The sequence below is a fragment of the Phyllobates terribilis genome, unplaced genomic scaffold (assembly GCF_046119375.1).
Source record: "Phyllobates terribilis strain yellow unplaced genomic scaffold, ASM4611937v1 Scaffold_1__5_contigs__length_1240528914, whole genome shotgun sequence".
NCBI lineage: Eukaryota > Metazoa > Chordata > Amphibia > Anura > Dendrobatidae > Phyllobates > Phyllobates terribilis.
The window spans coordinates 735,109,177-735,132,074 of record NW_027362761.1 but is presented as its reverse complement, the minus strand read 5'-3'; positions in this window follow the sequence as shown (position 1 = coordinate 735,132,074).

Here is a 22,898-nt window from a genome sequence, read left to right as displayed (position 1 = left end):
GTGGAAAGTTTCAAAAGATGGTGAGGGAGTACCTTGCCGACCGTACCAGCGTCCTCCGTGATTCCTCTGTGCCTTTTAATTATTGGGTATCCAAGCTGGACACTTGGAATGATCTCGCTCTGTACGCCTTGGAGGTCCTGGCCTGCCCTGCCGCTAGCGTGTTATCGGAACGTGTTTTTAGTGCCGCTGGGGGAATTATAACTGATAAGCGCACTCGCCTGTCAACTGACAATGCTGACAAGCTGACCCTTATCAAAATGAACAAGAGCTGGATTGGGCCAGACTTCTCATCATCACCAAATGACAGCAGAGTAACATAAAGTCAAATCCACTGTGTTATTTCAGGAGATGTATTCCCATGCACCGCTTCACACCCACACATGGGTATACACTTCCTCATTTCTGCTGTATTTTGCTCTTCTCCTTATCCTCAGCCTCTACCACTGTAACATCCCTGGCGGCGTGCTTGCATAGTGCACCACCTCCCACTATGCAAGACCGCAATCTTACCTGTCAGTACAGCCTGCAAATCTTGCTCCAGTTAATGCTGCGTGCATGTCTCTTGACTGACTGTTTAGGGCGGCGGCCCGGTTACTTCCTGATTCTTATAGCTCCTGTGAGTGCACCCCTAATGCGTCTCCAGCCTATTGCTATGAGTCACTGGATATTTAAACCCCCTCCACCCAGTAGGAGGTGCCTGAGCAACACTATCATTCAGTGAGCTCCTTGACGCTGAAAGTTGCCAGGTCCAGCTCTGCTTTTTCTCTGTTTCCGCCATCTCTGGGGGCTACATACCCAGACCTGTTATCTGTGACTACTTGTCCGTTTCCACCATCTCTGGGGGCTGCATACCCAGGCCTGTTATCTCTGACTTCTAGTCTGTTTCGCCTCTCTGGCAGGCTTGTATCTCATTGCAGTAGCAGTTCCTGTCTGAACTGTATCCTAGCCTGTTACCTGTTTTTCTCTATGTCCATACCTTCCCTTTTGCTGCAGTATCTGAACCTGCACCTAACTCCAACTCGTTGTCTCTGTACTTCTGTTTGTGAGTTTTGTGTAAACTCGCTACTTCATAGTAAGTACCTTGTGTGTATCTGGTTCTGCTTGTCCCTTTTCCCTTCCTCCATATCCACCTCCTGTGTTCTAGCCATCTTCCTGCATTTTCCAGTCTGTTCCATGTGAACAGAGCCCTGTCCTCTCTGCCTGCACCTTCAGCCCTGTTCTGCTCTGCCTTGTCCACCGCACCTGCGGTTTCGCTCCGCTCTGTCTTGCCCACCGCTCCGGCGGTTTCTCTCTGCTCTGACTTACCCACCGCTCCGGCGGTTCCGCTCTGCTCTGGCTTGTCCACCGCACCTGCGATTTCGCTCCGCTCTGTCTTGCCCACCGCTCCGGCAGTTTCTATCTGCTCTGACTTACTCACCGCTCCGGTGGTTCCGCTCTGCTCTGCCTTGTCCACCGCACCTGCAGTTTCGCTCCGCTCTCTCTTGCCCACTGCTCCGGCAGTTTTTCTCTGCTCTGACTTACCCACTGCTCCGGCGGTTCCTATCTGCTCTGCCTTGTCCACCGCACCTGTGGTTTCGCTCCGCTCTGTCTTGTCCACCGCTCCGGCGGTTTCTCTCTACTCTGACTTGCCCACCGCTCCGGCGGTTTCTCTCTGCTCTGACTTACCCACCGCTCCGGCGGTTTCTCTCTGCTCTGACTTACCCACTGCTCCGGCAGTTTCTCTCTGCTCTACCTTGTTCACCGCTCCGGCGGTTCCGCTCTGATCTGCCTTGCCCACCGTACCTCTGGTTTTCGCTCCGCTCTGCTTGCTCACCGCACCAGCAGTTCCTCTCTGCTCTGCCTTGTCCTCCGCTCCGGCAGTTTCGCTTTACTCTGCTTGTCTACCGCATCTGCGGCTCTGTACCTGTCTCCCAGTCTGTACTGGACCCTATCCAGCCTGCGCTCCAACCTGCTAGTACCTCCCTGTCTGCACTCCAGCTGAGCTTGCCAGTGCCCACCTGTCTGCATACCAGCCGTGCTTGCCAGTGCCCACCTGTCTGCATACCAGCCGTACTTGCCAACTGTGACCGGAGTCTGACCTGGAGTCGCACCTGGTCCCTCTGCTCGGTTCCTCCTTGGTCCACGGAGTCGACTAAGCCGCCTCGGGTTGATACTTAGTTACGCCCCTCCAGGCACTCCTCGGTTCATGGTACAGTGGGATCACTAATCACTCTCACGCCAGTCAGTCCGGGCGCGAGCGTAACAACCACCACTATACCACCAGGGTGACCGTGGTCTGTGTTGCCAGCATTGCAAGTTCCTCTGTCCTAATTTTTGGCAGCTTTTGCTTGGAAGGCATAGGCAAAGACTATGGGAGACCCACTCCCCCATAATGGGAATAATGTTTTTAATATGCTGTACTGCATGGCTCTTGTACGGGGCATTGCAAGTTCCTCCATCCTAAGTTTTGGCAGCTTTTGCTTGGAAGGCATAGGCAAAGACTATGGGAGACCCAGTCCCCCATAATGGGAATAATGTTTTTAATATGCTGTACTGCATGGCTCTTGTAAGGGGCATTAAAATCGTCTTATTAAGCTACTGTGACCTCCACCACGGGACATTGATATTGTCTTTTTATTTCACTGCGACATCCACCACTCTTCCAAGGGGCATTGATATTGTCCTTTTATTCCACTGCGACCTCCACCACCCTTCCAAGGGGCATTAAAACCGTCTTGTTAAGCTACTGTGACCTCCACGTCTCTTCCACGGGGCATTGATATTGTCTTTTTATTCCACTGCGACCACCACCACTCTTCCAAGGGGCATTGATATTGTCTTTTTATTCCACTGCGACCTCCACCACTCTTCCAAGGGGCATGGCTCTTGTAAGGGGCATTAAAACTGTCTTGTTAAGCTACTGTGACCTCCACATCTCTTCCAAGGGGCATAAAAACCGTCTTAATAAGCTACTGTACCTCCATGTCTCTTCCACGGGGCATTGATATTGTCTTTTTATTTCACTGCGACCTCCACCACTCTTCCAAGGGGCATTAAAACCATCTTGTTAAGCTACTGTAACCTCCACGTCTCTTCCACGGGGCATTGATATTGTCTTTTTATTCCACTGCGACCTCCACCACTCTTCCAAGAGGCATTAAAACCGACTTGTTAAGCTACTGTGACCTCCACGTCTCTTCCAAGGGGCATTAAAGCCATCTTGTTAAGCTACTGTGACACTCCACGTCTCTTCCACGGAGCATTGATATTGTCTTTTTATTCCAATGCGACCTCCACCACTCTTCCAAGGGGCATTGCTATTGTTTTTTTATTCCACTGCGACCTCCACGTCTCTTCCAAGGGGCATTAAAACCATCTTGTTAAGCTACTGTGACCTCCACATCTCTTCCACGGGGCATTGATATTGTCTTTTTATTCCACTGCGACCTCCACCACTCTTCCAAGGAGCATTGATATCGTCTTTTTATTCCTCTGCGACCTCCACCCTTCCAAGGGGCATTAAAACCGGCTTGTTAAGCTACTGTGACCTCCACGTCTCTTCCAAGGGGCATTAAAACCATCTTTTTAAGCTACTATGACCTCCACGTCTCTTCCACGCGGCATTGATATTGTCTTTTTATTCCACTGCGACCTCCACTACTCTTCCAAGGGGCATTGATATTGTCTTTTTATTCCACTGCGACCTCCACAACTCTTCCAAGGGGCATTAAAACTGTCTTGTTAAGCTACTGTGACCTCCACATCTCTTCCAAGGGGCATTAAAACCGTCTTAATAAGCTACTGTACCTCCATGTCTCTTCCATGAGGCATTGATTTTGTCTTTTTATTCCACTGCGACCTCCACCACTCTTCCAAGAGGCATTAAAACTGACTTGTTAAGCTACTGTGACCTCCACGTCTCTTCCACGGAGCATTGATATTGCCTTTTTATTCCACTGCGACCTCCACCACTCTTCCAAGGGGCATTGTTATTGTCTTTTTATTCCACTGCGACCTCCACGTCTCTTCCAAGGGGCATTAAAACCATCTTCTTAAGCTACTGTGACCTCCACATCTCTTCCACGGGGCATTGATATTGTCTTTTTATTCCACTGCGACCTCCACCACTCTTCCAAGGGACATTAATATTGTCTTTTTATTCCACTACGACCTCCACCACTCTTCCAAGGGGCATTGATATTGTCTTTTTATTCCTCTGCGACCTCCAACCTTCCAAGGGGCATTAAAACCGACTTGTTAAGCTACTGTGACCTCCACGTCTCTTCCAAGGGGCATTAAAACCATCTTTTTAAGCTACTATGACCTCCACGTCTCTTCCACGGGGCATTGATATTGTCTTTTTATTCCACTGCGACCTCCACCACTCTTCCAAGGGGCATTGATATTGTCTTTTTATTCCACTGCAACCTCCACAACTCTTCCAAGGGGCATTAAAACTGTCTTGTTAAGCTACTGTGACCTCCACATCTCTTCCAAGGGGCATTAAAACCGTCTTAATAAGCTACTGTACCTCCACGTCTCTTCCACGGGGCTTTGATATTGTTTTTTTATTCCACTGCGACCTCCACCACTCTTCCAAGAGGCATTAAAACCGACTTGTTAAGCTACTGTGACCTGCACGTCTCTTCCATGGGGCATTGATATTGTCTTTTTATTCTACTGCGACCTCCACCACTCTTCCAAGGGGCATTAAAACTGTCTTTTTAAGCTACTGTGAGCTCCACGTCTCTTCCAAGGGGCATGAAAACCGTCTTGTTAAGCTACTGTCACCTCCACGTCTCTTCCATGGGGCATTGATATTGTCTTTTTATTCCACTGCGACCTCCACCACTCTTGCAAGGGGCATTGATATTGTCTTTTCATTCCACTGCGACCTCCACCACTCTTCCAAGGGGCATTGATATTGTCTTTTTATTCCACTGTGACCTCCACCACTCTTCCAAGGGGCATTAAAACCGTCTTGTTAAGCTACTGTGACCTCCATGTCTCTTCCAAGGGGCATTAAAACCGCCTTGTTAAGCTACTGTGACCTCCACGTCTCTTCCAAGGGGCATTAAAACCGTCTTGTTAAGCTACTGTGACCTCCACGTCTCTTCCAAGGGGCATTAAAACCATCTTGTTAAGCTACTGTGACCTCCACGTCATTTCCACGGGGCATTGATATTGTCTTCTTATTCCACTGCGACCTCCACCACTCTTCCAAGGGACATTGTTATTGTCTTTTTATTCCACTGCGACCTCCACCACTCTTCCAAGGGGCACTAAAACCATCTTGTTAAGCTACTGTGACCTCCACATCTCTTCCACGGGGCATTGATATTGTCTTTTTATTCCACTGCGACCTCCACCACTCTTCCAAGGGGCATTGATATTGTCTTTTTATTCCTCTGCGACCTCCATCCTTCCAAGGGGCATTAAAACCGACTTGTTAAGCTACTGTGACCTCCACGTCTCTTCCAAGGGGCATTAAAACCATCTTTTTAAGCTACTATGACCTCCACGTCTCTTCCACGGGGCATTGATATTTTCTTTTTATTCCACTGCGACCTCCACCACTCTTCCACGTGGCATTGATATTGTCTTTTTATTCCACTGCGACCTCCACCACTCTTCCACGGGGCATTAAAACCATCTTGGTAAGCTACAGTGACCTCCACATCTCTTCCAAGGGGCATTAAAACCGTCTTGCTAAGCTACTGTGACCTCCACGTCTCTTCCACGGGGCATTGATATTGTCTTTTTATTCCACTGTGACCTCCACCACTCTTCCAATAGGCATTAAAACCGTCTTGTTAAGCTACTGTGACCTCCTCGTCTCTTCCATGGGGCATTGATATTGTCTTTTAATTCTACTGCGACCTCCACCACTCTTCCAAGGGGCATTAAAACTGTCTTGTTAAGCTACTGTGACCTCCACGTCTCTTCCAAGGGGCATGAAAACCGTCTTGTTAAGCTACTGTGACCTCCACGTCTCTTCCACGGGGCACTGATATTGTCTTTTTATTCCACTGCGACCTCCACCACTCTTGCAAGGGGCATTGATATTGTCTTTTTATTCCACTGCGACCTCCACCACTCTTCCAAGGGGCATTGATATTGTCTTTTTATTCCACTGCAACCTCCACCACTTTTCAAAGGGGCATTAAAACCATCTTGTTAAGCTACTGTGACCTCCATGTCTCTTCCAAGGGGCATTAAAACTATCTTGTTAAGCTACTGTGACCTCCACGTCTCTTTCAAGGGCATTAAAACCGTCTTGTTAAGCTACTGTGACCTCCATGTCTCTTCCAAGGGGCATTAAAACCATCTTGTTAAGCTACTGTGACCTCCACGTCTCTTCCACGGGGCATTGATATTGTGTTTTTATTCCACTGCGACCTCCACCACTCTTTCAAGGGGCATTGATATTGACTTTTTATTCCACTGCGACCTCCACCACTCTTCCAAGGGGCATTGATATTGTCTTTTTATTCCACTGCGACCTCCACCACTCTTCCAAGGGGCATTAAAACCGTCTTGTTAAGCTACTGTGACCTCCACGTCTCTTCCACGGGGCATTGATATTGTCTTTTTATTCCACTGCGACCTGCACCACTCTTCCACGGGGCATTGATATTGTCTTTTTATTCCTCTGCGACCTCTACCACTCTTCCAAGGGGCATTAAAACCGTCTTGTTAAGCTACTGTGACCTCCACGTCTCTTCCACTGGGCATTGATATTGTCTTTTTATTCCACTGCGACCTCCACCACTCTTCCAATGGGCATTAAAACTGACTTGTTATGCTACTGTGACCTCCACGTCTCTTCCAAGGGGCATTAAAACCATCTTGTTAAGCTACTGTGACCTCCACGTCTCTTCCATGGGGCATTGATGTTTTCTTTTTATTCCACTGCGACCTGCACCACTCTTCCTCGGGGCATTGATTTTGTCTTTTTATTTCACTGCGACCTCCACCGCTCTTCCAAGGGGCATTAAAACCGTCTTGTTAAGCTACTGTGACCTTCACGTCTCTTCCAAGGGGCATTAAAACCGTCTTGTTAAGCTACCTTGACCTCCACGTCTCTTCCACGGGGCATTGATATTGTCTTTTCATTCCACTGCAACCTCCACCACTCTTGCAAGGGGCATTGATATTGTCTTTTTATTCCACTGCGACCTCCACCACTCTACCATGGGGCATTAAAACCGTCTTGTTAAGCTACTGTGACCTCCACATCTCTTCCAAGGGGCATAAAAACCGTCTCGTTAAACGACTCTGATCTCCACAGCTCTTCCAAGGGGCATTGAAATGTTGTTTTTAATTACCTCTAACCTCCACGACTCTTCCAACGGGCATTGCACTTCCTCCTAATTTTAGTCAGCTTTTTCTTTTCATTGCATAGGCAAACACTAAGGGAGACCCACTCCCCAATAATGGGTAGAAGGTTTTTAGTACGCTGTAATCCACGTCTGTTTCAAGGGGCATTGCAGTTCCTCATAATTTTTGGAAAGCCTTCCATTCACTGCTTAGGCCAACAGTGTACAGGAGACCCAGTTGCTATAAATAGAAAAAACAGTTTAGTTAAGGCCCTCTGACCTCCATGTCACTTCCAAGGGGCATTAGAGTGCTTCCAATTTTTGGTAGGCATTGCACTCACTGTATGCCCTATAACTGTGCAGCCGAACAGCTCCTTTTAGTACAGAAACATATCCTACAAGACATGTGTGGTTGACTGGCCTGATATTGATGTGAATGGTCCCTGTTCTACCTGCTCTTTCTCCTTTGCCACCACCTCATCTATCATTCATCACCAGAAGCTTTGTTTTAACGGGAGTCATAGAACTGGGAAAGTAGCAGGAAAACATCCAGCAATCCTCGGAGGAGGTTGGATATGCGCCAAAACGCTGACCACCTCAGGCCTAGCCACTACTACATACATGCGCTTGCATTCCAAGGAACAGAAAGCTAATGATATGGATGGCCTCATGATCATGAATAATTTACTCGTTGTGTAGGAGGCCGACCACTGCTGCTGTCTACCTTCTGAACTTTGTGTTGAAGCCTGATTGACCCAGGACCCGCAATCCTCTATGTCTGGAGGACGTGTTGCATCCCAGTGTCCAACTGTGTCCCGGCTTCCACAATATTAACCCAGTGTGATGGCGTCAGTGAGATGGACCATCCGTGGCCACATTCACTTGTCCACATGTTTGTGGTTAGGCTGTCCTTCCCACTAAATGCACTGGGGAGGGCACAGGTAATGTTTTGGTATGCGCGCTTGTGTATAATGCGCACCGGGACAAATAGGGGCAGCTGGGGACCAAGTATGGACACCCGGCCGCCCCCTGGCGGCTAGGGACCGAGCGCGGACACCCGGCCGCCGGGCGGCTGGGGACTGAGTATGGATACCAGGCTGCCGATGCAGCCATGACATGGTGGCCGGCGTCTGCCTCCACAAGCCTAAAAGGCCTCATTTCAAGTGCAAGCAAGCTAGCAGTATGGTATTGCAGCCTGAGGGTGGGTGGGTGGCAGGCTGCACACTTACGCTTGCATTCCAAGAAAACAAAGCAGATGCTAACTTCTATCATCATCATCATGCTCCTCACCTTGGCACTCCCAACTCCCCTGATGGAGAAGCCAGGGCCCTCCGGAGGAGTCTGGTTGTGTGGTGGGCTCGGCCAATGCTGCCCTAAAGCAGGCCAGGCTAAAAAAAGTGTGGGGAAGGTTACCGAGACAAATAGGGGCGGCTGGGAACCGAGTATGGATACCAGGCCGCCGACGCAGCCATGACATGGTGGCCGGCGTCTGCCTCCACAAGCCTAAAAGGCCTCATTTCAAGTGCAAGCAAGCTAGCAGCATGGTATTGCAGCCTGGGGGTGGGTAGGTGGCAGGCTGCACACTTACGCTTGCATTCCAAGGAAACAAAGCAGATGCTAACTTCTATCATCATCATCATGCTCCTCACCTTGGCACTCTCAACTCCCCTGATGGAAAAGCCAGGGCCCACCGGAGGAGTCTGGTTGTCTGGTGGGCTCGGCCAATGCTGCCCTAAAGCAGGCAAGGCTAAGAAAAGTGTGGGGAAGGTTACCGGGACAAATAGGGGCGATTGGGGACCGAGTGTGGACACCCGGCCGCCGGGCGGCTGGGGACTGAGTATGGATACCAGGCCGCCGACGCAGCCATGACATGGTGGCCAGATTCCGCCTTCACATGCCTAAAAGGCCCAATTTCAAGTGCAAGCAAGCAGTATGGTATTGCAGCCTGGGGGTGGGTGGGTGGCAGGCTGCATACTTGCGCTTGCATTGCAAAAAATGGGGGAGGTACAATTGAACACTGCCCTGGGACAAGGACTTGCACGGGGATAGTTGCAAGTCTGCATCTTCTGATGCGGCAAGGATCACTTCTGATGGGCACACTTTTAGGCAGTGACCTGGGTGTCAGAGATGCTTCCAGGGGTCTTCCCCGTGCTGTTCCCATGTCTTTTCAGCACTGTATGCATGTGTCACACAGCACATGGCCAGATAAGATTGTAAAATGTTAAAATGACAATTCCCAGTGAATGCATTTGTCACGGTTGAAAAAAATTCAAAAGTGCAAAAACGCATAAAAATGCTACTTGTGAACATAGCCCAAGGTGTGAAGGAGTATTTTTGTTTTTGATTATTTATTTTACCTTATACACAAGTATTTACCCTGGAAAGGATGTTCCTTAACATATTTCACAGGAAAGCAGTTTCAGTTTCGTTTTTGAACGTTTTATTGTGTGCCCGTAAAAGTGGCTTAATACCTCTGACCACGTTGTTGACAGCAGTGACCTGGGGGTCAGAAATGCTTCCTGGGGCGATCCCCATGCTGTCCCCATGTCATTTGAGCACTGTCACTGTCGTTTTGGGCACTTTTTAGGTTTTCTACAGACTGCCAGGGGTGCCGCCGCAAAAATGCTCCAGTCTCCCATAGACTAACATTGGGCTCGTTGCTCGGGTCGAGCACCCGAGTATCACGGTGAGCTCGGCCCGATCTTCGAGCACCCAAGCATTTTAGTGCTCGCTCAACACTAGTGAGCACCAGGTGGACCCGGGTAAGTGCCGGGGCCCTGGGCCATCAGAGGGGCCCAGTCGCCGTTGGGGCCCGGGAAGCTTCCCTGGCATCTGTGCAGGACCTCTGGCGCTGTTTGAGTGTTGTTATTTTCCAGACATGCCCACATGCAGTGCGCTGTGCGGCTGTGTCTGCTAGTAAGAACATGGCAGGGGCGACACTGCACCTTTACTTGTGCTTGTGTGTCACCCCTGCCGCAACTACCAGACATAGCCGCACAGAGCACTACGCGCGACCATGCCTGGAAAGTGACAAAACTCAAACAGCGCCAGAGGTCCTGCACAGATGCCGGGGAAGCGGCACAGATGCCGGGGAAGCGGCCCAGGCCCCGACAGCGAGTGGGCCCCTCTGATGGTCCAGGGCCATGTCTGTGACGGTCATCAAACACACGCGGCAGCCCTGCACAGCCACATACCTGAGGAGCTGACCTGGACACAGGCCAGGAGCAGATGAGAGAGGCTTGTTGCCAGCTTCCCCAATCCCAATATTAAAGATATTTCTAGTGTGTGTGTGTGTGTGTGTGCATGTATGATGTGAATGCTTGTATGTCAGTGTGTATGACCGTATATATATTTATTTCTGTTTTTTGTGTTTTTAAGAATTTGCGTTCAAATATGTACATATATGTATATATGTACATATATGTGTCTATCTGTATATATGTTTGTGTATGTGCGTGTGCATGCATATTGTATGTGTGCATATCTGTATACCATGTGCATGCCCTCATGTGTGCGCATTTCTGCGTACTGTGCGCATGCGCATGTCTGCGTACTGTGCACGTGTGCATGCCTGCGTACTGTGCGCATGTCTGCGTACTGCGAGCTTGCGCATGTCTGCGTTCTTGGAGCATGCGCATGTCTGTGACGCGCCCCCTGGGACATATTCCTTTTTGAGGGGAATACCCGGCACCGGATCAGATGGGGGGTTGTAGTCTCCGAGCGGCTGTGACCCGGTCCCGTGCCCAGGGCGTCAAGCTAAGTGTTATGTGGCAGTCCTTACTGATGTTATAAGAGTTCTTTTGTGTCGACTACGCCACCCGTTGTAATGCGGTCACTGTGGCCGCCGCTGCAGCAGGGTCCGCTGAGGCTGATGGTGGATGTGCAGCTTGGTGGGATAACCCCCAACGGGAGGGGTATAGCCTCAGAGGGGACAGGCGCAGAGGATGGGGGTTGTGGTGGTGCGGTGCAGCCGGCAATGAAGACAGACTCGGGTTGTGCAGTTAAGGGAGTTTACTTACTGCTGATGTTTCGGTCACTCCAGCTGTTAGTGACCACCCGAGCCGTGCTGCGTCCACCAGGTCCTGGATCCGGCCAACCCCCAAACAAGTCCGGAGCGTGGCCCTGAGCTCTCCCTCTGTCCTTTCTTCAGCCGTCCCCACCAGTGATCCACCTAGGTCCAGCTCCCTCGGGCCTTCTGTTGGGCAACCCTTGGCCTTAGGTTCCCTGACCCTCCATGTGGTATGCCTTCAGGGTGGATGTAGTGGGTGGCCGTGGCAGATGCTGCCCACAGCCTCCGGTCTCTGGCTAGGGATGTTTTTGCCCCCACCAGCTTGGGTTCCGGTACCCTCTTGCTGACTCCTCACCCGGTGCTCTAATTTGGGTTCTTGGGTCCCTTCAGTCTTCCCCCTCTGGGTCTTTCTCTTTCTTTCTCCTCTCTCTCTCTCCAGGGCTGCTGTTTCCTTCTCTCTCTCCAACTGACTTGTTCTCAGCGTCTGACCCTGATCTAAGTTGGTGCCCTCCTTATATATCCCTCTATGTGTGAGCTCAGGTGACCAGCACCCAATGAGCTCCTAACACTACCCAGACTGCTCCCCCTATCTGCCCCTACACTACATGGGATGTACCACCCCCCTCCCACTCCAGCCAGGAACAGGCTCGGTTGTACCTGCACATTTCTAAGTGGGAGTACCGTCGGCCTGCTCCTCTGGAATGGGATGTATGTAGTGCATGCAGTCTATCTGAGCTCAGTTCCACACTCCATCCTTACCCGGGAGTGGAATATCACACCTCTGGGTTGAGGTGCAATACCCCTGTAGCAGCCGAATCCTCAGGGTGCTACATTCCCCCCTGGTAAATCACAGCACGTCCTCGGGCTGTAAGACATAAAACACCAAAAACATACAAAATTTTTATATCAACATATAAAACATGTAAAACATTATATATATATAAAACTTTTTCATATAAACATTCTCGTCGTCTCTGGTTTCAGGTTCCTCCTCCGGACACTGTGCAACGTGTGTCCGGGAAAAGTGCGACAGTCTTTCTAGAAAAATGGTTTCTCCTATAAAACCGGTAGGGGGCGCTTTAGAAAGCGCAACTATGTACAGGGGAATTTGGCCGTTCTCAGTCCTCGGCCAGGTAAGGAGGGGAAAGGGAATGGCTGCTCACAGTCCTCAGCCTGGTTTGGGTAGGGGACACACGGGTTAAACTGTTCACTGGTCCCAACGGGGACTATTTTAGCAGCAGCAACAGTTCCAGTTTCAGTTCCTTTATACCCCGATTGGGTAACTATTTACATCACTTGCTCTGCCGCACTCAACGGCGTCTTCCTCCTGCTCTTTCTTGATATGATGTTTCTTCAGACCCGTCCGGGTCCTCTGACTCCTCCCAGATGCGGCACTCTTGGTATTACGGGCGCGGGCGCGGTGGTGGTGGCGCCCGGGTTGCCCAGGCCTTGCGGCCAGGCCTGGGGCACCTGGAAGGTGAAGGGCACCGTTAATACGGCGGCGCCCTGGGCTACCTGGCCTTGCGGCCAGGCCGGAGGCTCCGCGGAGGTAGGGGGCGCTGTTGGTGATGCGGCGCCCGGGGGTACTAGGCCTTGCGACCAGGCTGGTGGTATTTCCTGCTTTGTCACGCTCCGGGTCGAGGCGCGTGACGTCACAGGGGTCGCTGCGGCGGCTTCCGGTCGGGGCCTAGTCCATGGCGGTGACCTGGCGGCTACGGGCACAGCAGGGGGACTTTCGGGCTCTGCGACGGGGAGCTGGGGCAGGTAAGCGGTGTCACGGCTTGGGGTATAGGCGTCCCCTTTACCTGCCTCCATGCGTTCGGCTCCCTTCTCGGCGCCGTCTCCGGCCTTGGGTCCTCCCGCGCCATCCTCAGAGGCGGTCTGCTTCCTCTTCCAGGGTAGCGTGCTCCGTTGACTGGTCTCAGCTTGCTGGGTCATCTCCCGGCTCCACTCCGCCAGTATCTCCCGCTGTACCCGGGCCATCCTCCGTGCGAGGCCCTCCAGGGCTGTTTGTGCACACTCCCGGTCTCGGGGGAGCTGCGCTAGGATCTCCGCTAGACCTAGCGGGGTTGTGGACTCTAGCAGGCTCCTGACCATCGGGTCGGTGCTGCTCTGCTCTGCTTCCGGCAGGCTCCTGGCCAGCGGGCCGGTGCTGCTCTGCCCTCCTTCCTCGGTCTCTAGCAGACTCCTGGCCAGCGGGCCGGTGCTGTTCTGCTCTCTTTCCATCTCCGGGTGAGCTTCTCCGCTACTCCTTGTTAGACCTCTTGCCTCCGGGTGCGCTCGCTCCAGACTGCTCCAAGCGACACCCATCTTTTCTCTTTTCTTTCGTCTCCTCCCACTTCGAGGGCGGTCCCGGGGCAACTCGGTGACTGTCAGCTCCAGGGGGAGTTCTTTCACGCTGACAGACACCTCCAGCATCACAGTCTCTGTTGGTGGGGGCGGTTTCCACTTTTGGCGCCATTTCCTGTCCTGGCCCACGATGGGAGGTGGCCTCCTGCCCTCCTTTGGCACGCCCATAATGGCGTCCGCTGCTCTTCCAAGGCGGGAAATCTGCGGTTTTGGCGGGAATCGCTTCCCAGTGGCGGGAAACTCTGCAGATGGCGGGAACAAGCTGGAAATGGCGGACAATCGGCGGGAAACGACTGGTGATGGAGTCCGATGGCGTGGACCCTCCGGAACCGGCGGGAGACTTCTTTCTGAGGTAAACTTGCACTTTTCTTCAGGCACGCAGTACCCGGGTGTTGCGGGCACGGGATCCTGCCGACTACGCCAAAGTTGACGCGCCCCCTGGGACATATTCCTTTTTGAGGGGAATACCCGGCACCGGATCAGATGGGGGGTTGTAGTCTCCGAGCGGCTGTGACCCGGTCCCGTGCCCAGGGCGTCAAGCTAAGTGTTATGTGGCAGTCCTTACTGATGTTATAAGAGTTCTTTTGTGTCGACTACGCCACCCGTTGTAATGCGGTCACTGTGGCCGCCGCTGCAGCAGGGTCCGCTGAGGCTGATGGTGGATGTGCAGCTTGGTGGGATAACCCCCAACGGGAGGGGTATAGCCTCAGAGGGGACAGGCGCAGAGGATGGGGGTTGTGGTGGTGCGGTGCAGCCGGCAATGAAGACAGACTCGGGTTGTGCAGTTAAGGGAGTTTACTTACTGCTGATGTTTCGGTCACTCCAGCTGTTAGTGACCACCCGAGCCGTGCTGCGTCCACCAGGTCCTGGATCCGGCCAACCCCCAAACAAGTCCGGAGCGTGGCCCTGAGCTCTCCCTCTGTCCTTTCTTCAGCCGTCCCCACCAGTGATCCACCTAGGTCCAGCTACCTCGGGCCTTCTGTTGGGCAACCCTTGGCCTTAGGTTCCCTGACCCTCCATGTGGTATGCCTTCAGGGTGGATGTAGTGGGTGGCCGTGGCAGATGCTGCCCACAGCCTCCGGTCTCTGGCTAGGGATGTTTTTGCCCCCACCAGCTTGGGTTCCGGTACCCTCTTGCTGACTCCTCACCCGGTGCTCTAATTTGGGTTCTTGGGTCCCTTCAGTCTTCCCCCTCTGGGTCTTTCTCTTTCTTTCTCCTCTCTCTCTCTCCAGGGCTGCTGTTTCCTTCTCTCTCTCCAACTGACTTGTTCTCAGCGTCTGACCCTGATCTAAGTTGGTGCCCTCCTTATATATCCCTCTATGTGTGAGCTCAGGTGACCAGCACCCAATGAGCTCCTAACACTACCCAGACTGCTCCCCCTATCTGCCCCTACACTACATGGGATGTACCACCCCCCTCCCACTCCAGCCAGGAACAGGCTCGGTTGTACCTGCACATTTCTAAGTGGGAGTACCGTCGGCCTGCTCCTCTGGAATGGGATGTATGTAGTGCATGCAGTCTATCTGAGCTCAGTTCCACACTCCATCCTTACCCGGGAGTGGAATATCACACCTCTGGGTTGAGGTGCAATACCCCTGTAGCAGCCGAATCCTCAGGGTGCTACATCTGCGTACTGTGAGCATGCGCATGTCTGCGTACTTTGCGCATGCGCATGTCTGTGTGCTGTGTGCATGTCTGCGTACTGCACGCGTGTGCATGTCTGCGTACTGCGAGCGTGCACATGTCTGCGTACTGTGAGCTTGCGCATGTCTGCGTTCTTGGAGCATGCGCATGTCTGCGTACTGCGAGCGTGCGCATGTCTGCGTACTGTGAGCATGCACATGTCTGCGTACTGCGAGTGTGCGCATGTCTGCATGCATGTCTGAGTACTGTGCGCATGTCTGTGTCCTGTGTGCATGTCTGCGTACTGCACGCGTGTGCATGTCTGCGTACTGCAAGCGTGCACATGTCTGCGTATTGCGAGTGTGCGCATGTCTGTGTACTGCACGCATGTCTGTGTACTGTGCGTGTGCGCTTGTCTGCATACTGCACGTACGCATGTCTGTGTGCATGTCTGGGTACTGTGTGCATGTCTGCGAGCGTGCACATGTCTGCGTGCATGTCTGGGTACTGTGCGCATGTCTTCGAGCATGCGCATGTCTGTGTACTGCGTATATGACTACGTACTGTGCGCGCACACATGCCTGCGTACTGTGCATGTGCGCATGCCTGCGTACTGTGCGCATGTGTGCATGCCTGTTTCCTCCAGGTTCTCCGGTTTCCTCCCACACTCCAAAGACATACTGATAGGGAATGCAGATTGTGAGCCCAAATGGAGTCAATTCCGATAATGTCTTTAACCCCTTTACCCCCGACGGTTGTTTGCACATTAATGACCAGGCAAATTTTCACAATTCTGACCACTGTCACTTTAAGAGGTAATAACTCTGGAAAGCTTCAACGGATCCCACTGATTCTGAGACTGTTTTTTCTTGACATATTGTACTTCATGATAGTGGTAAAATTGATTCAATATGACTTGCGTTTATTTGTGAAAAAATTGGAAATTTGGTGAAAATTTCGCAATTTTTAAACTTTGAATTTTCATGCCCTTAAATCATAGATATATGTCGCATAAAATAGTTAATAAATAACATTTCCCACATGTCTACTTTACATCTGCATAATTATGGAAGCAAAATTTTCTTCTGTTAGGAAGTTATAAGGGTTAAAAGTTGACTACCAATTTCTAATTTTTCCAAAAAAATTTACAAAACCATTTTTTTAGGGACCACATCACATTTGAAGTGACTTTGAGGGGCCTTTATGACAGAAAATACCCAAAATTAACACCATTCTAAAAACTGCACCCCTCAAGATGCTCAAAACCACATTCAAGAAGTTTATTAATCAAGCATTTCGGTGGTTAATGTGCAGGGAGCTGTGAGAATCAGCTGACACCTGGCGGCAATCATGACTGCACAGCTTGTGTGTGGGCCCGATTTCCGGCCAGTAATAGTACGTCCCTGGTCCAATTGGCCCAGGTCAGTACGATGTATTCTTACTGACCACGGCAGAAAGGGGTCAAAGCGCACCTGTCGGCAAGCAATAGATGCTACTGCGCACGTGTGGGCGCCATTTTGCTAGAGGAAAAAGAAATTTGTCTGCAGCCCGTTCTTGCACAGTAGCATTTCTCGATCATCGAAAGATGCTACTGCGCCTGCGTGACGCCATATTTCTGCACCCAAATTCTTTTTCCTGAAGCAAAATGGCGCGTGCGCAGTAGCATCTCTCCGCAACCAAAAGATGCTACTGCGCATGTGCGGGCCGCGGCAGCCATATTGGGGGTGTAAATTTTCAATTTTGAACAGAAATTACACAGGCAATATTTAAAACAGTAGGCAGGTCACTGAAAGCACAGTGACCGGTCAGAGGCCAGGGAAAGCGTCTTGTGGACAGCTGAGACAAAGATAGAGCTTTTTGGTAAAGCATATCATTCTATTGTTTACCAGAAACAGAATGAGGCCTACAAAGAAAAGAACACAGTACCTACAGTCAAATATGGTGGAGATTCAAAGATGTTTTGGGATTGTTTTACTGCCTTTGGTACTGGGTACCTTGACTGTGTGCAAGGCATCATGAAATCTAAAGATTACCAAAGGATTTTAAGTGGCAATGTATTGCCAGTGTCAGAAATCTGGGTTTGCGTCCTAGGTCATGGGTGTTCCAGCAGGACAATGACCCAAAGCATGCTTCAAGAGGCACCCAGAAACAGATAGAAACGAAGCACTGGAGAGTTCTGATGATTGCCAGCAATGAGTCCAGATCTAAATCCCATTGAATACTTGTAGAGAGATATTTAGATTGCTGTTGGGATAAGGCACCCTTCAAATATGAGAGACCTGGAGCAGTTTGCAAAAGAAGAGTGGTTCAAAATTCCACTTGAGAGGTGTAAGAAGCTTTTTGATAGTTATAGGAAGCGATTGATTGCAGTTATGTATTGCAAAGGGTGTGCAACCAGATATTAAGTTGAGTGTGTCAATAATTTTGTCCAGCTCGTTTTGGGGGATTTGTGAGAAATTATGTCCAATGTGCCTTTTTCCTCTGTTTTTTTATGTTGTTCCAATACACACAAAGGAAATAAACATGTAGAACAAAACTTGTAATTGCAATAATTTTTTTGGGAGAAATACTTCATTTTCTGGAACAATTTCAAGGGTGCCAACACTTTTGGCCATGACTATATATTGCTGTAAAAATCAATTTTACATTGTTTTGCTTATTGACTCTTTTCAAGTATAACACGTAACTAGATATAATGCCTTGCAATGGGTCACGGAGGGAGCAAAAAGTAATATCACAGGGCTGACCGAGCAGTGATACTATTGTGATTAAAGACTATCACATATGATGAGATGTCCTGTCTGTGGTCGTTGGATTTGTCTATGGACAATGAGCAGATGAAGCTATTAATGCTACACATGCTGAAGCTTTACTCGTCTAGATTGTTATAGCACTTGTGACAACTTTGTGACGTAAAAAACAGCACAAAAAAGAGAAAAAAATCACAAGTCATGGTAAGGCTGTATCAACAGGCAGTTGATTCCTGTACTTCAAATCAGCAGCAAAATCCATACAAGAGAAAATGACATGCTGTGGATATTAAAATCCAGAATGCAGGTAAATTTCCATGCAATAAAAATTCCACAGTAAGTGGATAAATGTAAAATTCTTATCCACTTATCAGGTACAGTAATTCGCTGCAAAATCTCAGTGCTTAAATACACACAGAAAATATACAGCATATATTTACCTGTCATATATAATTTTTATTTTAGTTTGGTTTAGGTTCTGACTTAACCCCTTAACCAAAACATATCCAAGATATAGTTATATAATCAATATGGGCTTAGAGTGCAGACTCTCAGCTTTAGGCCATGGCCCCACTATCAGTATTTGGTCAGTATTCATCAGTATTTTTTCTCAGGAGTGGGAGCCAAAACCAGAAGTGGGTGATAAATGTAGAATTGGTGACTTGTTTCTATTACACATTCTATCTGATTGTGCCTCACCTGGTTTGAGCTCCCACTCCTGAGAAAAATAACTGACCGAATACTGACCAAACACTGATAGTGGGGCCATGGCCTTAATTTGAGGGTATTAACATTCTAATTGGAATAAGATTTTAGGAATTACAACTCTTTAATAGGTTGCTGTAGCTGCCTCTTTTTAAAAGGACCAAAAGTAATTTGACAATTATCTCAAAAGATCTCTAGTGGACTGCATGGGCTAGTCCCTCAAGGTTCACAGCAATAGCTTCCAAATGCAAATCCAAACCTGAGTCAGCTCATCAATTAAGCAGGTAAAAGGTCTGAATTTTATTTCAGATGTGGCATTTGCATTTGGAAGCTATTGCTGTGAACCCACAACATGCGGTCAAAGGAGCTCACAATGGAAGAGAAACAGACCATCATTAGGTTGAAAAAAAAGAAATCCATCAGAGAGATGGCAGAAATGTTAGGAGTGTCCAAATCAATAGTTTGGCAAATTCTGCAAAAAAAGAGCGCACTGGTAAGCATGGGAAGACAAAATGGCCTAGACGTCCACGAAACACAACAGTGGTTGATGAAAAAACCCTTCACAACATCCACCCAAGTGAAAAACACTCTTCAGAAAGTAGATGTTTCAGTATCTAAGTCTGCCATTGTCACTGGTGTGTCAGGTTTGACAGTCATACTGGATCTGGCTGTAGAAGGTCTCTGCGTTTGGCCTTGCAAACACCTTCTTGATTCTTTCATCATCCCTCTCCCTTTAGGACCCAGCGGTGATCTCCACCTTCTGCTGCTAATTTACATACCCTAGCTGGATCCTTAAATCCACTCAGTTTCTCCAGAGAGGTGCTGGTGCTCTCTTCAGGTCTGAATTCTAGCAGTCGGCTAGATTCTACTTCGAGTTCCTTTGTGGATTGTAGTCGTGATCTCTCTGGTGTCTTCTGAAAGCTAAGTGTATTCCCTTGTCTGTTTCCCTTGTTTGTCTTCAGTTGCAGTGGGGCTGACAAGTGCTCACCCCTCCCTACTTAGGGCCTAGCTTTAGGTTCAGCCAGGGCTAAGGTATCCTGCTTGGCGATAGGTGCGGAACCTATTTAGGGACGATAGGGGAATCAGGGTGTCATTAGATCTGCTTAGGGGTCTCCACTCTCCCTTTCCCTTGTTGCAGGGCTTCCCCCCTTTTCCCGTTATTGTACGCTGGGTTCTTCCTATACCTAACATGACAGCCATAAAGAGAAGACTTCATGAAAGCAAATACAGACAGTTCACAACAAGATGCAAAACATTAATCAGCCTTAAAAATAGAAAGGCTAGATTAGACTTTGCCAAAAAAAACATCTACAGAAGCCAGCTTAGTTCTGGAAAAGCTTCTTTGGACAGATGAAACTAAGGTCAACCTGTACCAGAATGATGGCAAGAAGAAACTATGGAGTAGGCTTTGAACGGCTCATGATCCAAAACACACCACATCCTCTGTAAAAAAAAAAAAAAATGGTGGAGGCAGTGTGATTGCATGGGAATGCATGGCTTCCGAAGGCACTGGGTCATTACTGTTTATTGATGATGTGACTGAAGACAGAAGCAGCCAGATGAATTCTGAAGTGTACAGGGCTATACTTTCTGCTCAGATTCAACCAAATGCAGGAAGGATGATTGCACGGCGCTTCACAGTACAGATAGGCAATTACCTAACACATACTGCAAAAGCAAACCAGGACTTTGTTAAGGTAAAAAAGTGGAATACTCTTTTGAGTCAATCACCAAATCTCAACCCCATAGAGCATGCATTTCACATGCTGAAGACAAAACTTAAGGCAGAAAGACCCACAAACAACTGAAGTCAGCTGCAGTAAAGGCCTGGAAAAGCATCACAAAGGAGGAAACCCAGTGTTTGGTGACATCCATGGCTTCTAGACTTCAGGCAGTCAAAGGAGCAAAGGATTCTCTACAGTGTATTAAAAATTTTATTTATTTTTATTTATGGTAAAGTTTATTTGTCCAATTACTTTTGAGCCCCTGAAATGAGGAGGCTTTGTAGAAGAATTGTTGCAATTCCTAAATGTTTTGCAGGATATTTTTGTGCAACCCCTTTAATTAAACCTGAAGGTCTACACTACAATTGTATGCCAGTTGTTTCATTTTAAATAAAAAATAGAGGCATGCAGAGCCCAAATCACGAAGATTCAGTCACTGTCCAAATATTTCTGGACCTAACTGTATATTTATATAATCTGACTGCAGCACCTCTAGAATGAAAGTCCTTGCTTGTGAGGCAGGCCATAAAGTATGCATTTGGGATTATTGTGGGCATGTATTTTTGTCCCTTGGTTCTCCTTTCTGCTCTTTTAACCCTGCTGTTCTGTTCATATTGACTATACACTTGTACTGTTTGGGCCAATATGACATAACCTATTAAAGTTTGTTCATTTTGACATTTCGCTACTCTAATCGTATTGTTTGAATACCAGTTGCATTATTTAACTGTATGTGAAAATGGTTGGTCAAAAGAAAAATGAAAATCAAAACTTCAGTTTGTTTTATTTTCTTTAGAAAAAGTTTGTACATGTTCACTTATATTCAGGCATTCTTACATTCTGCACAGAAATACCTCACATGTGCTTTACATAAATATTTACCACAACTAGAACATGTGATATTTGTTTTATCACACGAAGATGGACAAATACTGCATCTTTTCCTTTTTAGGCTTTTCCAGTGCTTGTGGAGACTGTGGGTTCGCTGTGTTGAGCATGCTGCTGGATACGGTTTACTATGGCTGCTGCTCCTTCACCTCAAAGTTTAACTTTTCTTCCTAAAATAAATGCCATTACAAGTGACTTTCCCAATTTTTACAGAAATAGTCTTCATTTATGCAGTTTATTGGCGTTCCAATCATGGTTCATATCGCACCAAAAAACAAATGCATTGTAGGCAGATACATCAACAATGTTATAACATAAAGTCATTGGCCACCAATTGGTTTTGCGTCTGCTTGTGTACGTAGCTATTAGTTTATCTAGTGTATCAACTGCCCCTTTGGTGGAATTATAATCTAATATCATCTGCAGCTTTTTGTCATCTCGACTACTTACTACATTGTCATGGTGCATCGTGTTCATCAGAATGACCTGTTTGGTTTTTTTGGGAACGTAAGAAACCACAGTCATATCTCCAGTAAAGTAAAACTATAAACATCTCTTTTATCAAGGCTACCTTGAACCAGTTCAGGCTTGCTTTTTCTTATAGTGCCTAGCCTTGTAAGTTTTTGTTTTAGCAACAGCTGCCCCAGTTGGTGCAATGTAAGAAAGTTGTCACATTTTGTCCTCTTAGTCCATATATCAACTCTGAAATGACTTGCATTCCCTGATCCTTTTCAGGTTTTTCTCCAGGCTTCTTTCCTATGAATACCTGAGCTTTTAGAGTGTGTGAACTACTCCTGTCACAAAGTGGCCATACTTTGCTGGCTTACTCGGTATATATTGTTTGATCTCAGAATGCCGAATGCCACAAGTTGTTCATCCACAGTGACATTTTCACAAGTATTGTATAATTTTGGAAGAATCTCTCTCCATTATCCCAAGCTTCTCTAATAGCGGCTAGTTATTAGAGAATTTTCTGATGTTAGCAGAGGACAATTTTCCAGCCTGGGCAGAAGGCTGCAAGTTCCAAATTACATTTTTGTTTTTAGACTGAATTGCTTGAATCGGACTAGTTCTCTGGGTATCGCACCTCATCAATTCAAATCAAGAATCAGAATTCTCGTAATCACTTTCCCTGCATTTATGTGGTCCTCTCCTCATCTTCAGACACTTTCTCCAGTTGGATGTCTTCTTCAGAATCTGATGCATTGGCAAGCTTTTACAATTCAGCTTCACTCAATGGACGTCTTCGCCACATTTTTATACAACTTTTGAAATTTTGGACACTCCCAATTCTCACGAGGTAAAATCAGTGTTGTAGAATAAAATAGCACTATATGAATAAACAAACAACAATAATAATAAAATCACAGCAAACACTAATCAATGTAGCAACAATAAGAGTTTATATACTGCAGCAAAACAAACCTGCACCGACCTGTACTCAAAGCCAATCCATCTGCAGTAAATTGCAAATGTATCGAGCGCACGGATCTGCAGGAACTGGAGAAATCAATGAACAAACAGTATATGCATTAAATAATCCACAATTATA